Below are 13,448 nucleotides of genomic sequence, written 5' to 3'. Positions count from 1 at the left end.
CTCATGCAAATGCCTTTTATCGGCACAAATACCAATACTGGTATTGGTGCAATTCTAAAGGAATCTGTTCATTTTTTTCAATCAGTCCACTGGCTGATAGAAAAAAAAAGTGTCACCTTTGGCCACCTTAAAGCATAAAAGGGCTCAAGGCAAGGTACAGCTTTAGCTTTCGCTCCCCCCCTTTCACTTAGAATGATGTTGAGTGCAATAGGCACAGAGTAGCTGTCCATTTCCATTGTGTGCACTGGCATGGCCTCATCAGACAGCCAGTTGCCTACAGATGAATTCTCCTTGAAAGGACAGGCAGGTCCAAAGATTTTTTTTTCAAATATAACTTTTATTCTTTTTTTCAAAACACATAAAGGGCTTACAACGAAACAAAGAAATAAGTACATATCAATCGGATTATAACAACAAAAAGAGAGATCAGGCGATCATAAAAGACAACTCAAATCCTCACTGCCCCCACCGTGGACCCCCACAAGGAGGTCTCATTAAGTTATTAAATTGATATACCTTCCCACAACCTATAATCACGGCAGGCAGTAAGACAGCCCTCAGCATGCCCATCTATTCTGTATTTACCCCATTTAATTAAAACAAATAAGCGGACAAACAAAAAAAAACTAAAAAAAAAAAAAAAAGGGGGGGGGGAACCATCATCTCTGATTAGGGAGATCTATCTCCCAACTCCACTCATGAATGCAATAGACTGACACCCTCATCTGACGAAATAAAGGTGTTCCAGAGCTCCAGGTCCAAAGATTTAACCATTTGTGCCATCCATCTGGTTTTCTACAGGAGCATAAAGGTTTTATATGAGTATCCTATCCACCAAATAAGCCCTAGGCTCTTGCATAGGTAGTCTTGTAGATCAGCCTTTTTCAACCAGGGGTGCCTTAAGGCTTCTTCAGGGATGCCCTGTCAAAAATGCCTACAAATTGCCCAACAATTGTTTTCAAGCCGGCATGTAGATGAAGCCTGCCTTTTAGTTACATGTTTTCATTGTGCACCATTACAACCTTCTAGCTGCCGTTGTCCTAACGACCAATGGCGTCATCAGTTGATAAAGAAGATGTCAGTCACCAGCATAGCATCCTTGTTTGACCCTTCCCTGCCCCTCTCCATCAGCGTTAGGGTCACATTAGCTGAGTGATGGAAAAAACTGAGGAAGAACTGAAACATTGGAATACTAATCAGTACCAGTTTACAAATACACAAAGTGTATTTGTTTTGGAAGAATAAATCACCTCCAATATTGGGTGTCCTACTTGGATTTGTGGATGTTGCTGCATTAGGTAAAACTATTAGAATAGTTTTTACATTTTAGAATGGAGTGCCTCGAGGCTGTTCATAATTTTTAAGGGGGCTTGGAGACTGTCCATAATTTTTAAAGAGTGCCTGGAGATTGTTCATAATTTTTAAAGGGTGCCTTGACTGAAAAAAGGTTGAGAAACACTGTTGTAGATGATCCATCTTTGACACTAATGTGCACACTCACTACGGCAGAGGACACAAACTCACCAGCACACATAATGTTCTGCCTGACATTTATTGGATTTGTTGGTACAATTTTCAGGAAACATTGTCCTTTTCTGCTAAGTTCTGTTCCCTTGCCTTGCATGTATGGTGGCAAGACATTATGAAAAAGTGTATGAACTATTGCCTCTCCCCTCAGGACATTGAAACATGTATGAGATAGAGATGATCAGTTATCCGAACGTACCCAGCAAATACAACTTTCCAAAAGAGAACAGTTGCTAAGTGATAATGATATGTATAAAGGACTCTGTGTCATTTTCAAATATTGGTACTAGCACACTGCAGTCCTCAAAAACATTTGAATTCCTAATTGTGCTTGCAAGGTTACCATAAAAGCAATATTATACAAACCAATATCAGACCAATTTAACCACTTGCCAACCGCCGCACGACTATCTACGTCGGCGGTCAGCCCCTCACAGGCAAACTAACGTAGGGCTACGTTGCTTGCTTGTGAGGGTCTAGGGAGCGAGCCGCTCCCGCGTGGTCACGGACCCCCCCGCGCGTGTGACCAGCGGACCCGATGTCCGCCGGTCACTCGGCGATCAGCGGGGGAGAGGGAGAATGTCAGGCAGCTTGTGTAAACAAACTGCCTGTCATTCTCCTCGCTGCAAAGACACTGATAAAACGGATCTGGTATGTAGATCCGTTGATCAGTGTCCTTACAGCTAGAGCCACAGCCAATCACAGTAGAAACCACGCCCCTAGGGACACACACAGCCCCTCCCTTCCAAATAAAGTTAACCCCTTCACTACCAGTGTATTTTTACAGTAACAGTGCATATGTATAGCACTGATTACTGTAGAAATGTCACTGGTAACCCCAAAAGTGTCAAAAATGTCAGTCAAGGGTCCGATCTGTCCGCCGCAATGTCGCAGTACCGCAAAAAAAATCGCAGATCGCCGCCATTACGCGTTAAAAAAAAACAACAAAAATGACAAAAATCTTTCCCTTTGTTAGTAAACGCGATAACTTTTGCGCAAACCAATCAAAATACGCTTTTTGCGATTTTTTTTACCAAACATAGGTAGCATAAAACAAATTGGCCGAAAATTTTTAAAAATTTTGATTTTTACATTTTTTTTTGGGGGAATTTCATATAAAAAAATGTGAAAAATATTGCTATTTTTGCAAAATTGACGCTCTTTTTTTGTTTATAGCGCGTGATCAAAAAATCGCACAGGTGATCAAATACCACCAAAAGAAAGCTCTGTTTGTGGGAAAAAAAGGACGTCAAATTCGTTTAGGTACAGCGTCGCACGACCGCGCAATTGTGCGTTAAATTCACGCAGTGCCGAATCGCAAAATACCCCCTGGTCGGAATGGGGGTAAAATCTTCCGGGGCTTAAGTGGTTAAAGGACAACTCTCACACAAAATATTGAATTCTGGAAACTGCATGTGGTTAAAATATACAGGGATGGCCTTTACGTTGTATTATATAAAGGGTTGGTACAAACTATAATGTTGCATGCAACAGGGTACAATGCACCACTGAGCAAAGCAAAATTACTGGACTCCTGTGGACATTATTTGTTCATCATTGCTCTTTATGTACATGCATGCCTTCTTGCTCCCTGGCCTAAATGCATCTCAAAATCACAAGGCATGGCAAGCTATAGTAAATAAGGCTACCTAGCTATCCTTTGGTCTCTAAATTCCCACCTTAATATGCCATATTCTCTGTGACCCTTCAAGAAATCCCTTTCTGTCCATTGCCAGCACGTATCCCTTGCTGCAGAACTGATGTTGATCCCAAGGGTCTCTCTTATCCTGTCGGGCCCCTGCAACACAGCGGGCTCTTTAGGCAAACTGGTTTTCTCTGATATGCTGGGTTCATCACATTTGCTTTCTAATTTTTGTTTCCATACTCACATTATCCCTGTAATGCATCCCTGGAAATATATGGAGATGCTTTTACAGTTTGTGTTTTCATAATCGATGTGAAAACAGCTTTTAAAGCCATACAAGGTAACATCGCTCTGTTCTGCTGCTTGTGTCACGACTTCACATTTTGTGCATCCTTTTGTTCAGCAGGCTTGGATACCAAATTTCTTTCAGTAAAACCTAATGAAGGACAAACACACTACTGTTCTGCCCCCAGCATGAACCTTACTTTTCTCTGTTTTTTATCCTTTTCTTTCCAGCACAAGCGGTGCATACATTACATAGCTGTCAGATCCATGCAGTCTCCATTTTTTTTTATTTTTTTTTTTTTACATACAGACGTTTCATTATCGCCCAACACAATCATGCTTCATGTACACCTACCTTTTAATGTTTTTTTTTTTTTTTTTAGGGAGCTGTGTGGGTACTTAATAAAAATTTAAGCCCTGCTCATTCTAGAGCGATGCTAATGCGTTGCGTTTTTAGAGTTTTTTTTGCACATTTTTATCAAGCATTGTTGGAGCAGCACCATTCATTAGAATGGGCCTCCCTCCATCCAAATCACTCTAAAGAAGCTCATGTACCAACTTTGGGACATGAGCCAATGTGTTTTGCATCACGCAGTTTTCAAACATTTTTTGTGTGGAAAATGTGTGACTGCTACCCACCTTTAGGGGGCTTTTAAGAAATAATGGACCCCGCAAGTGCGTTGTGTGTTTGCAGAAATGCAGGCAGAAACGCGCGTTTCTGCTACGCCCCGGTGTGAACAGGGCCATATTTGAATCAGTGTTTTTATTCTCTAGAAATATATTTTCTCTTGTATTAGTGTTGTTGATTTGAGCCTTTAAATTTGTGTTTGAATTGTCTATTTGTGTTTTTGGTTTGTGTGCCAATTTGGTTAACATATGAGTAGGTAAAATAGATTAAAATGGAAATTTTCAGTAAGGAGACTCTAAACTGACAAAAGATATGGGATGATAATGGTTTTATCTGGCCATCTTTGCATAAGCATGCAACTAGTTAAGTATGAAAAGTCTAATATTACGTCTTTCATCATATTTAGACTGATATTGCTATATTAGCAAATAGCAATTACTAGATCAAAGTTTAGAGCATTTTATATTAAAGGGAATAAATATACAAGCGTTAAATCGATTGTCTTATATACAATAATGTGTTATTTTAAAGTAATCCTTTTCTTATAAAAACATAAAGGCTGCTCTTTAAATGCCTTTATCTGGCCCTTGGGGCACTTTTCCTCCCACTTTATATAAGACACTATTCCTCCCACTGTCACCAACAATGGGGCATAATTCCTGCTACTGACATCAACAACAGGGGAACTATTTCTCCCAGTGACACCAACAATGGTGAACTATTCCTTAAACTGACTCCTACGATGAAAATCTATTCCACCCACTGATACCAATAATAAGTCACTATTCCTTCGACTAATACCAATAATGGGGCACTATTCCTTCCACTGATACCAATGAAGGGGCACTATTCCTTCCACTGATACCAATGAAGGGGCACAATTCCTCCCACTGATACCAATGATGGGACACTATTTCTCCTGCTGATACCAATAATGGGACACTATTCCTTCTACCGATACCAATTTTGAGCATTTGTCCTCCCACTGATACCAATGATGGGTCATTATTCCTCCAACTGATAGCAATGATGGGGCACTATTCCTCCCACTGATATCAATGATGGGACACTATTTCTCCTACTGACACCAATGATGGGGCACTATTTCTCCCACTGATACTAAAGATGAGCACTATTCCTCCCACTGATAGTAATGATGGGACACTATTTATGCTGCTGACACCAATGATGGGGCCCTATTCCTTCCACTGATACCAATGATGGTACACTATTTATCCTACTGACCAGTGGCGGCTGGTGCTCAAAATTTGGGGGGGGGGGGGGCGCAAACAGAAAAATGTAATAGGCATTGCTTTGTGGCAAAAAATGCTGTAAAAAATTGCGTGACTTTGAGGTCACAAAAGTGTGAAAGGGGCCTTCAGTAATCAAGGTATAGTGTGCCCCCTTCAATGCAGAGTGGCCAGCCTGCCCCCTTTCAATGCAGAGAGACCAGCGTGCCCCCTTTCAATGCAGAATGACCAGCATGCCCCCTTTCAATGCAGAATGACCAGCATGCCCCCTTTCAATGCAGAATGACCAGCGTGCCCCCTTTTAATGCAGAGTGACCAGCGTGCCTCCTTTCAATTCAGAGTGACCAGTGTGCCCCCTTTCAATGCAGAGTGACCAGCGTGCCCCCTTTCAATGCAGAGAGACCAGCATGCCCCCTTTCAATGCAGAGTGACCAGCATGCCCCCTTTCAATGCAGAGTGACCAGCGTGCCCCCTTTCAATGCAGAGTGACCAGCATGCCCCCTTTCAATGCAGAGAGATCAGCGTGCCCCCTTCAATGCAGAGAGATCATCGTACCCCCTTCAATGCAGAGAGATCAGTGTGCCCCCTTCAATGCAGAGAGATCAGTGTGCCCCCTTCAATGCAGAGAGTTCAGTGTGCCCCCTTCAATGCAGAGAGTTCAGTGTGCCCCCATTCAATGCAGAGAGATTAGTGTGCCCCCATTCAATGCAAAGAGATCAGTGTGCCCCCTTTTAATGTAGAGAGATCAGTGTGCCCCCTTCAATGCAGAGATCAGTGTGCCCCCATTCAATGCAGAGAGATCAGTGTGCCCCCATTCAATGCAGAGAGATCAGTGGGCCCCCATTCAATGCAAAGAGATAAGTGTGCCCCCTTTCAATGTAGAGAGATCAGTGTGCCCCCATTCAATGCAGAGAGATCAGTGTGCCCCCATTCAATGCAGAGAGATCAGCGTGCCCCCATTCAATGCAGAGAAATCAGTGTGCCCCCATTCAATGCAGAGAAATCAGTGTGCCCCCTTCAATGTAGAGAGATCAGTGTGCCCCCTTCAATGCAGAGATCAGTGTGCCCCCATTCAATGCAGAGAGATCAGTGTGCCCCCATTCAATGCAGAGAGATCAGTGTGCCCCCATTCAATGCAGAGAGATCAGTGTGCCCCCATTCAATGCAGAGAAATCAGTGTGCCACCTTCAATGCAGAGAGATCATTGTGCCCCCATTCAATGCAGAGTGACCAGCGTAGCATGCCATGCCCCCCCCCCCCAGACCAGTGCACTTGCCTGAAGCTTCTTCTCAGTCCCCCGGCGTCTCCTCGAGTCCTCCTGCCTCCTCCTGATTGGCCAGGAGGAGGATCCGTGTGACAATAGCGAATTTTCATTCGCTATTGTCACACAATGGGTGGGCTCGAGGTGCACTGCTCTCCCCCCCCCCCTGGGTCCACCCTTTTCTGAAGCCTATTAGAGCGTCTGGCTCTAATCAGGTGACTCAGAAAAAAATAAAAAACCCATTGAGCTCCATGAGTCCGGCACCCCGCATGCAGATTAGGGGGCCGGACGCATGGATAGGGGGGGGGCGGCGCCCCTGCCCCCCCAACGCACCGGCCGCCACTGCTACTGACACCAATGATGGGGCACTATTCCTTCCACTGATACCAATGATGGGGTGCTATTCCACCCCCTAATACCAAAGATGCATTGTTTACTCCCACTGATGCCAGGAGAATTTCTACTTTCAATGGTCACAGTCTGGCCTTCCTAAAGTCTGAAGGACAGTAAACTGGCCCTTTGTTTAGAAAGATTGGAGACCCCTTGTCCAGAGACACCATATCATCTATTGGCATGCACTTCCTTACACTGCCATTGCTGTTTATCACATTCTGTTAATGCCAGTTCCTTGGTGGCTGTGTTGACCCTCTAGATTGAGTGAATTCAGTCACCAATTCAAAACAAATATGCCAGGAGTTATTACTTTATTCCTGACTTTACCAATCAACATACTTTTTCAAAAATAAGGAAAAAGTAGAGGCAAAGGGACTTTCAGAGTACTGTAGAACTATTTTTTTTTCAAAAATTAAAAATCGCACAGGTGATCAAATACAACCAAAATAAAGCTCTATTTGTGGGAAAAAAAGGACGTAAATTTCATTTGGGTACAGTGTCACACGACCACGCAATTGACCATTAAAGTAACGCAGTGCCGAATTGCAAAATATGGCCTGGTCAGGAAGAGGGTAAAATCTTCTGGTCTTAAAGTGGATAAAAATAAGCTCATTGAGAATCTTTTCCGCACTTAGTAGACGCAATAACTTTTGCGCAAACCAATCAAAATATGCTTATTGCGATTTTTTTTACCAAAAATATGTAGCAAAAAAACAAATTGGCCTAAAATGTTAAATTTAGATTATTACATTTTTTTTTGGGAATGTTATATAGCAGAATGTGAAAAATATTGTTTGTTTGTTTTTCAGAATTGTCGCTCTTTTTTTGTTTATTGCGCAAAAAATAAAAATCGTTCAGGTGATCAAAAACCACCAAAAGAAAGCTCTATTTGTGGGAAAAAAGGACATCAATTTTATTTAGGTACAGCGTTGCACGACCGCGCAATTGTCCGTTAAAGTAATGCAGTGCCGAATCGCAAAATATGGCCTGGTCATTAAAGAGGGAGTAAACCCTCCTCTACAACTTGTACCTATAGGTAAGCCTATATTAAGGCTTACCTATAGGTACTGTAAATATCTCCTAAACATGCACCGTTTAGGAGATATTTACCTTACATGCAGCCATTGACGTCACTGGCGCATGCCACGATCCCGGAAGACGGGCGACTGGACATGTCGCCCGTCATACAGGTAAGCGGGCAGCACGGCGGGGCTCGTTGTTAGGTAAGTATTTCATAATGAGCTAGTATGCGATGCATACTAGCTCATTATGGGTTTCTCTTTCAGGTTGCAGCAAAAAAAAATAAAAAGTTTCATGGGTTTACAACCTCTTTAAGGGGGCAAATCCTTCCGGTCCAGAAGCAGTCAATCAGTATATATACTGTATATACAAAGGTATTTCTGCAATATGGATAGAGTGGGGAAGGAAAGGAATCCCCCATCAAAGCTTTTTGTCGGGAAGATTCACCAACTACATTTCACCTGATGCCCAATGTCACATAGATTGGAAATCCAAAATTGTAAACGTATCAACAGAACAAGACGTAGGGGTAAATCTTCCAATGGGGACACCTGCTCCAATGACAACAGTCTAAGGCTGGCCATACATTATGCAATTTTCTTGTACAATTTTCCTTTACATTTACCAAAACCATATAATAGGAGGACAAACCTAAACACTTTCAATTTGTATGCAATCAGGCAGGACTTTGCACTACATAAGAGCTGTGAAAATGTGGAATAGACTCCCTCCAGAGGTGGTTCTGGTTAGATCACTAGATTGCTTTAAAAAAGGCCTGGATTCTTTCCTAGGTGTACATAATACTAAATTACTAAGGTGTACATAGTACTAAAATTTTTTTTTTAAGGTAAAGTTGATCCAGGGAATATCCGATTGCCTCTCGGGGGATCAGGAAGGAATTTTCTTCCCCTGCTGTAGAAAATTGGATCATGCTTTGCTGGGGTTTATTTTCACCTTCCTCTGGATCAACTGCGGGTATAGGATTGTGTATATGGGATTGTATGGTTGGGTTTTCAATACTGTTTCTTTTTTTTCTTTTTTTTTTTTATGGTTGAACCGGATGGACTTGTGTCTTTTTTCAACCTGACTAACTATGTAACTATGTAACATAGTTGAAGATAAATCTAAAGAAAATTGAAAAAGAAAATTGTATAATTGTATGGCCAGCTTAAGATGGGGATTTCCTTCACTTTGCAGAGATTGTCTCTCACATTTTGTTGCATGTTAAGGACAGAAAGTAAAGAAAAATCCTCATAATGTGGCAGAAATGGCAAAAAAATAGACTGACAGGTTTAACCTTTCTCTAAGAGTCCATTCAGACTAGCGTGACTTGTCAGGCGACTTGGTCGCCTGACAAGTCGCGGTCGGACGCTCGCCATTGAGTAGTACAGGACCCATTCTAATAGGAGCAACACAAGTCGCTCCGACTTAGAAAAAGGGTCCTGTACTACTTTGGGGCGACCTGGAGGCGATTTGCTTTGACTTCAATTATATGAAGTCCGTACAAGTCGCGCCAAAGTCGAACTAAATAAATAGTGCAGTGCAACTGGTAACAATAATACAATGTTATAAGTGGTAACCAAAAAATTGGAAGTGTCAGAAAAAAGACTAAACAGCAAACAATGTGTTCGATAATTGCTGATAAGTGAGTCACTGTCCAAAAAAAATGAAACAATGTTATACAAGTGTGGGCTACTTCAGAACAGCAGTTTGTGTGCTACTTTCAACATATAGTGTTAAAAATCTTCAGTATATCCTCCACCTCTGTGTATACAGAAAAATCAAAAAACAAAAGTGCTTATAAAATTATTTTGGATTTCTCTAAAGCTGGCCATACAATGAGGGAATTTCACACATTTTCTAATGAATCAAAAACCCAGATGCACAACCAGTGCACATGAGTGGAATCTGCGCTGGGATAACAATACCTAAAAAATTATTTTTATATAACTTTTCAACATGAAATGTGTGTAGCAAACACCTGAAAAATGCATACAAATATCATAGCAAACACACATGTAGCTTCCTGATGACGCCCAGCCGTTGAGTGAAATGCATTGTGGTGCAGTTTTGGGGATGTCGTTTCCAGTCTTTTAAAAACTCATATCTGGTTTTAATTTTCCTTCGCTATGATTGCAGGCTGTCTCCAGGGATAGTGAGATAGCAGTGCGGACTACTATATTTATGATGTATTATACAGTGCCGGGTGTGTGCTACTTTTAAATGTGAGTTTGCTTGCTGTCATTTATATTGCAGTGAAATAAAAATTAGATGTGGTGCACAATTAAGGGGAGAGAGATCTTGTGATTGCGTGAACACTAAATATGGGACTTTTGCACTAAACATATTACATAGTTTTAAGCAATTGGTCTAAAAGACTAAATACAGCGCTTGCTATAAACACTAATTAATAAATATAAAACATCAATTCTGGTGAATATGGAGTGCAACAGTGTTGGATTAAAATTAATAAATCACACAAAAATATTGATATTACTCAAATATGAATATATATATATAAAACTGGTAAAAAGTCAATTTCCTGTGAATATAAAGTGCATCAGTGTTGAATAAATTTATAATGAATAAAAAATATTTCAGGAAAAAACGGTGACTTGGTGATCAAGTGTACTTTAAACAAAATTGTCCTTAGTGAAAGTGATTATCCAAAGTTCATATAAAAGTGCTCGTGCTCAGGCTTGATAGATATAATCTCAGCTGTTTCTTATCCCAAGTGGGTAATTAGTTGGGTCACTTACCAAATGAAGTGGGTACTGAATGCCATACGGCACCAGAACCAATCGAGCTTTGTAAGCCCCCTGGGCTAGGTGGATCTCCTCGAGTTGTTATCCCATGGGCTGGCAACGGCCCCTCAGGTTCCCGTAGTGTACGATCCAATTCAATAACGGGGAGAAAGAATGCTCCAGATAGTGTAGTATTTAGATTAGACAGTTTACTTATCCTTTTAAAGGGTTTTCAGCATTAAAATAACTTGCAGACAGTAACATTGGTGGTCAGCGGTGCGGGCTGCACGTCCTCTCGGAACTGGCTTCCGGCTTGCGCTCCAACCAACGTAACGTACCAACGATATAAGTTCCAAGCTGACGCGTTTCATCACTTCAGGTGAAGTCTTCAGAGCTGTGAAGTGAGGTAGCAGTGCGGACTACTATATTTATGATGTATTATCCAGTGCCGGGTGTGTGCCACTTTTAAATGTGAGCTTGCTTGCTGTCATTTATATTGCATTGAAATAAAAATTAGATGTGGTGCACAATTAAGGCCCTCCTTTTTGCATAGTGGTGCTGAACATGTAAATACAGAGGGGCTACTGGTATTCCACTAGGTGTCCTGGTGTCAGGAGGAGTGGTATTTTGTGGAGCCAGGAGGAGTGGCATTTTTTATAATGAGCGCATATTGACCCATAGTTCTCAGGGTCCAAATATCTGGTGAGTGTGAATTTCACGGCGGTGATCACAGTTCAATTATGGAAACACGGAATATAAGGGGAGAGAGATCTTGTGATTGCGTGAACACTAAATATGGGACTTTTGCACTAAACATATTACATAGTTACATAGTTAGTGAGGTTGAATAAAGACATCCGTCCATCCAGTTCAACCTATGATGTGTGTGTGTGTTTGCTGTTAACTGTACATTGTATACCCCTGTATGTTGTGGTCTTTAAGGTGCCCATCTAATAGTTTTTTGAAACTATCGATGCTCCTTGCTGATAAGACTGCTTGTGGAAGAGAATTCCACATCCTTACCGCTCTTACAGTGAAGAACCCCCTACGTACTTTAAGGTTAAACTGCCTTTCCTCTAGTTTTAGTGAGTGGCCACGTGTCTTATTGTATTCCCTTTCTCTGAATAGTTTGTTCCTTATGCTAGGGTCTCCAGTACAGTATTTGTACATTGATATCATATCCCCCCTCAATCATCTCTTCTCCAGAGAGAATATGTCCAGTGCTTGTAGTCTTTCCTAATAGCTGATGTCCTCCATTCCCCTATTTATTTTTGTTGCTCTTCTCTGGACTCTTTCCAGTTCCAGCACATCCTTCCTGAGGACCGGTGCCCAGAACTGGACAGCATACTCCAGATGTGGCCGGACCAGAGTCTTGTAGAGAGGGAGAATAATCTCTTTATTTCTGGAGTGAATCCCCTTTTTTATACATCCCAGCATTCTGTTGGCTTTGCTTGCAGCAGCTTGGCATTGCATGCCCCTGCCAAGCATGTTGTCTACCAGTACCCCCAGGTCCTTTTCCATCCTAGACACACCCAGAGGTTCCCCCCCTTGTGAGTAGCTTGCTTTCTGGTTTCTGGCACCCAAGTGCATTACTTTACATTTTTCAACATTAAACCTCATCTGCCATGTAGTTGCCCAGCCCATTATTTTGTTCAGGTCTGCTTGTAAGGTTTCCACATCCTGCATAGAAGATATTGGCATGCTTAGTTTAGTAACATCTGCAAATACTGAGATTGTACTATATATCCCCTCCTCTAGATCATTTATGAATAAATTAAACAGGATTGGTCCCAGGACAGAACCCTGGGGGACCCCACTTTCCACACCCGCCCAATCCGAGTACTCCCCATTAATCACCACCCTTTGCACTCTCCCCTGAAGCCAGTTCTCTATCCAGGTACTCACCTTATGGTCCATACCTACCTTCCTTAGTTTGTACAGTAAGCGTTTGTGGGGAACTATGTCAAAGGCCTTTGCAAAGTCCAGATACACCACATCCACAGGCTTTCCTTTATCTAGGTGGCAGCTCACTTCATCGTAGAAGGTTAATCGATTGGTTTGGCAAGAACGATTTTTCACGAATCCATGCTGATTACTACTAATAATACCATTTTCATTACTAAAGTCTTGTATGTGGTCCCTTAACATCCCCTCCAAAATCTTGCAGACTACAGATGTTAGGCTGACCGGCCTATAGTTACCCGGGATATATCTCGGCCCTTTTTTAAATATTGGTACCACATTGGCTTTTTTCCAATCAGCTGGCACCATACCCGTCTGTAAACTATCCTTAAAGATCAAGAATAATGGTCTGGCAATCACCTGGCTGAGCTCTTTAAGAACCCTCGGGTGCAAGCCATCCTGTCCCGGTGATTTATTTATGTTAAGTTTCTCTAGTTTGGTTCTAAGTTTATCTTCTGTTAGCCATGGCGGTACTTCCTGAGGTATATTATTTAGTTTGGCCTTACAAGCTGGGTTAGTGTAGCCCCCCGATTCTTTTGTGAAGACTGAAGAGAAGAAATTATTTAACACTTTCGCCTTTTCTCTGTCCTCAGTGGCCATATTTCCTTTGCCAACTTTAATGGGGCCAATGTGTTCTGGCCTCGCTTTCTTACTGTTTATATACTTAAAGAATTTCTTGGAGTTCTTTTTACTCTCCTCCGCTATATGTCTCTCGTGTTCTATTTTAGCCGCC

Source organism: Pelophylax lessonae (genome assembly GCF_965119305.1).
Source record: "Pelophylax lessonae genome assembly, chromosome: 7".
In the NCBI taxonomy this organism is placed as follows: domain Eukaryota; kingdom Metazoa; phylum Chordata; class Amphibia; order Anura; family Ranidae; genus Pelophylax; species Pelophylax lessonae.
Note: the sequence above shows the minus strand (reverse complement) of the source record.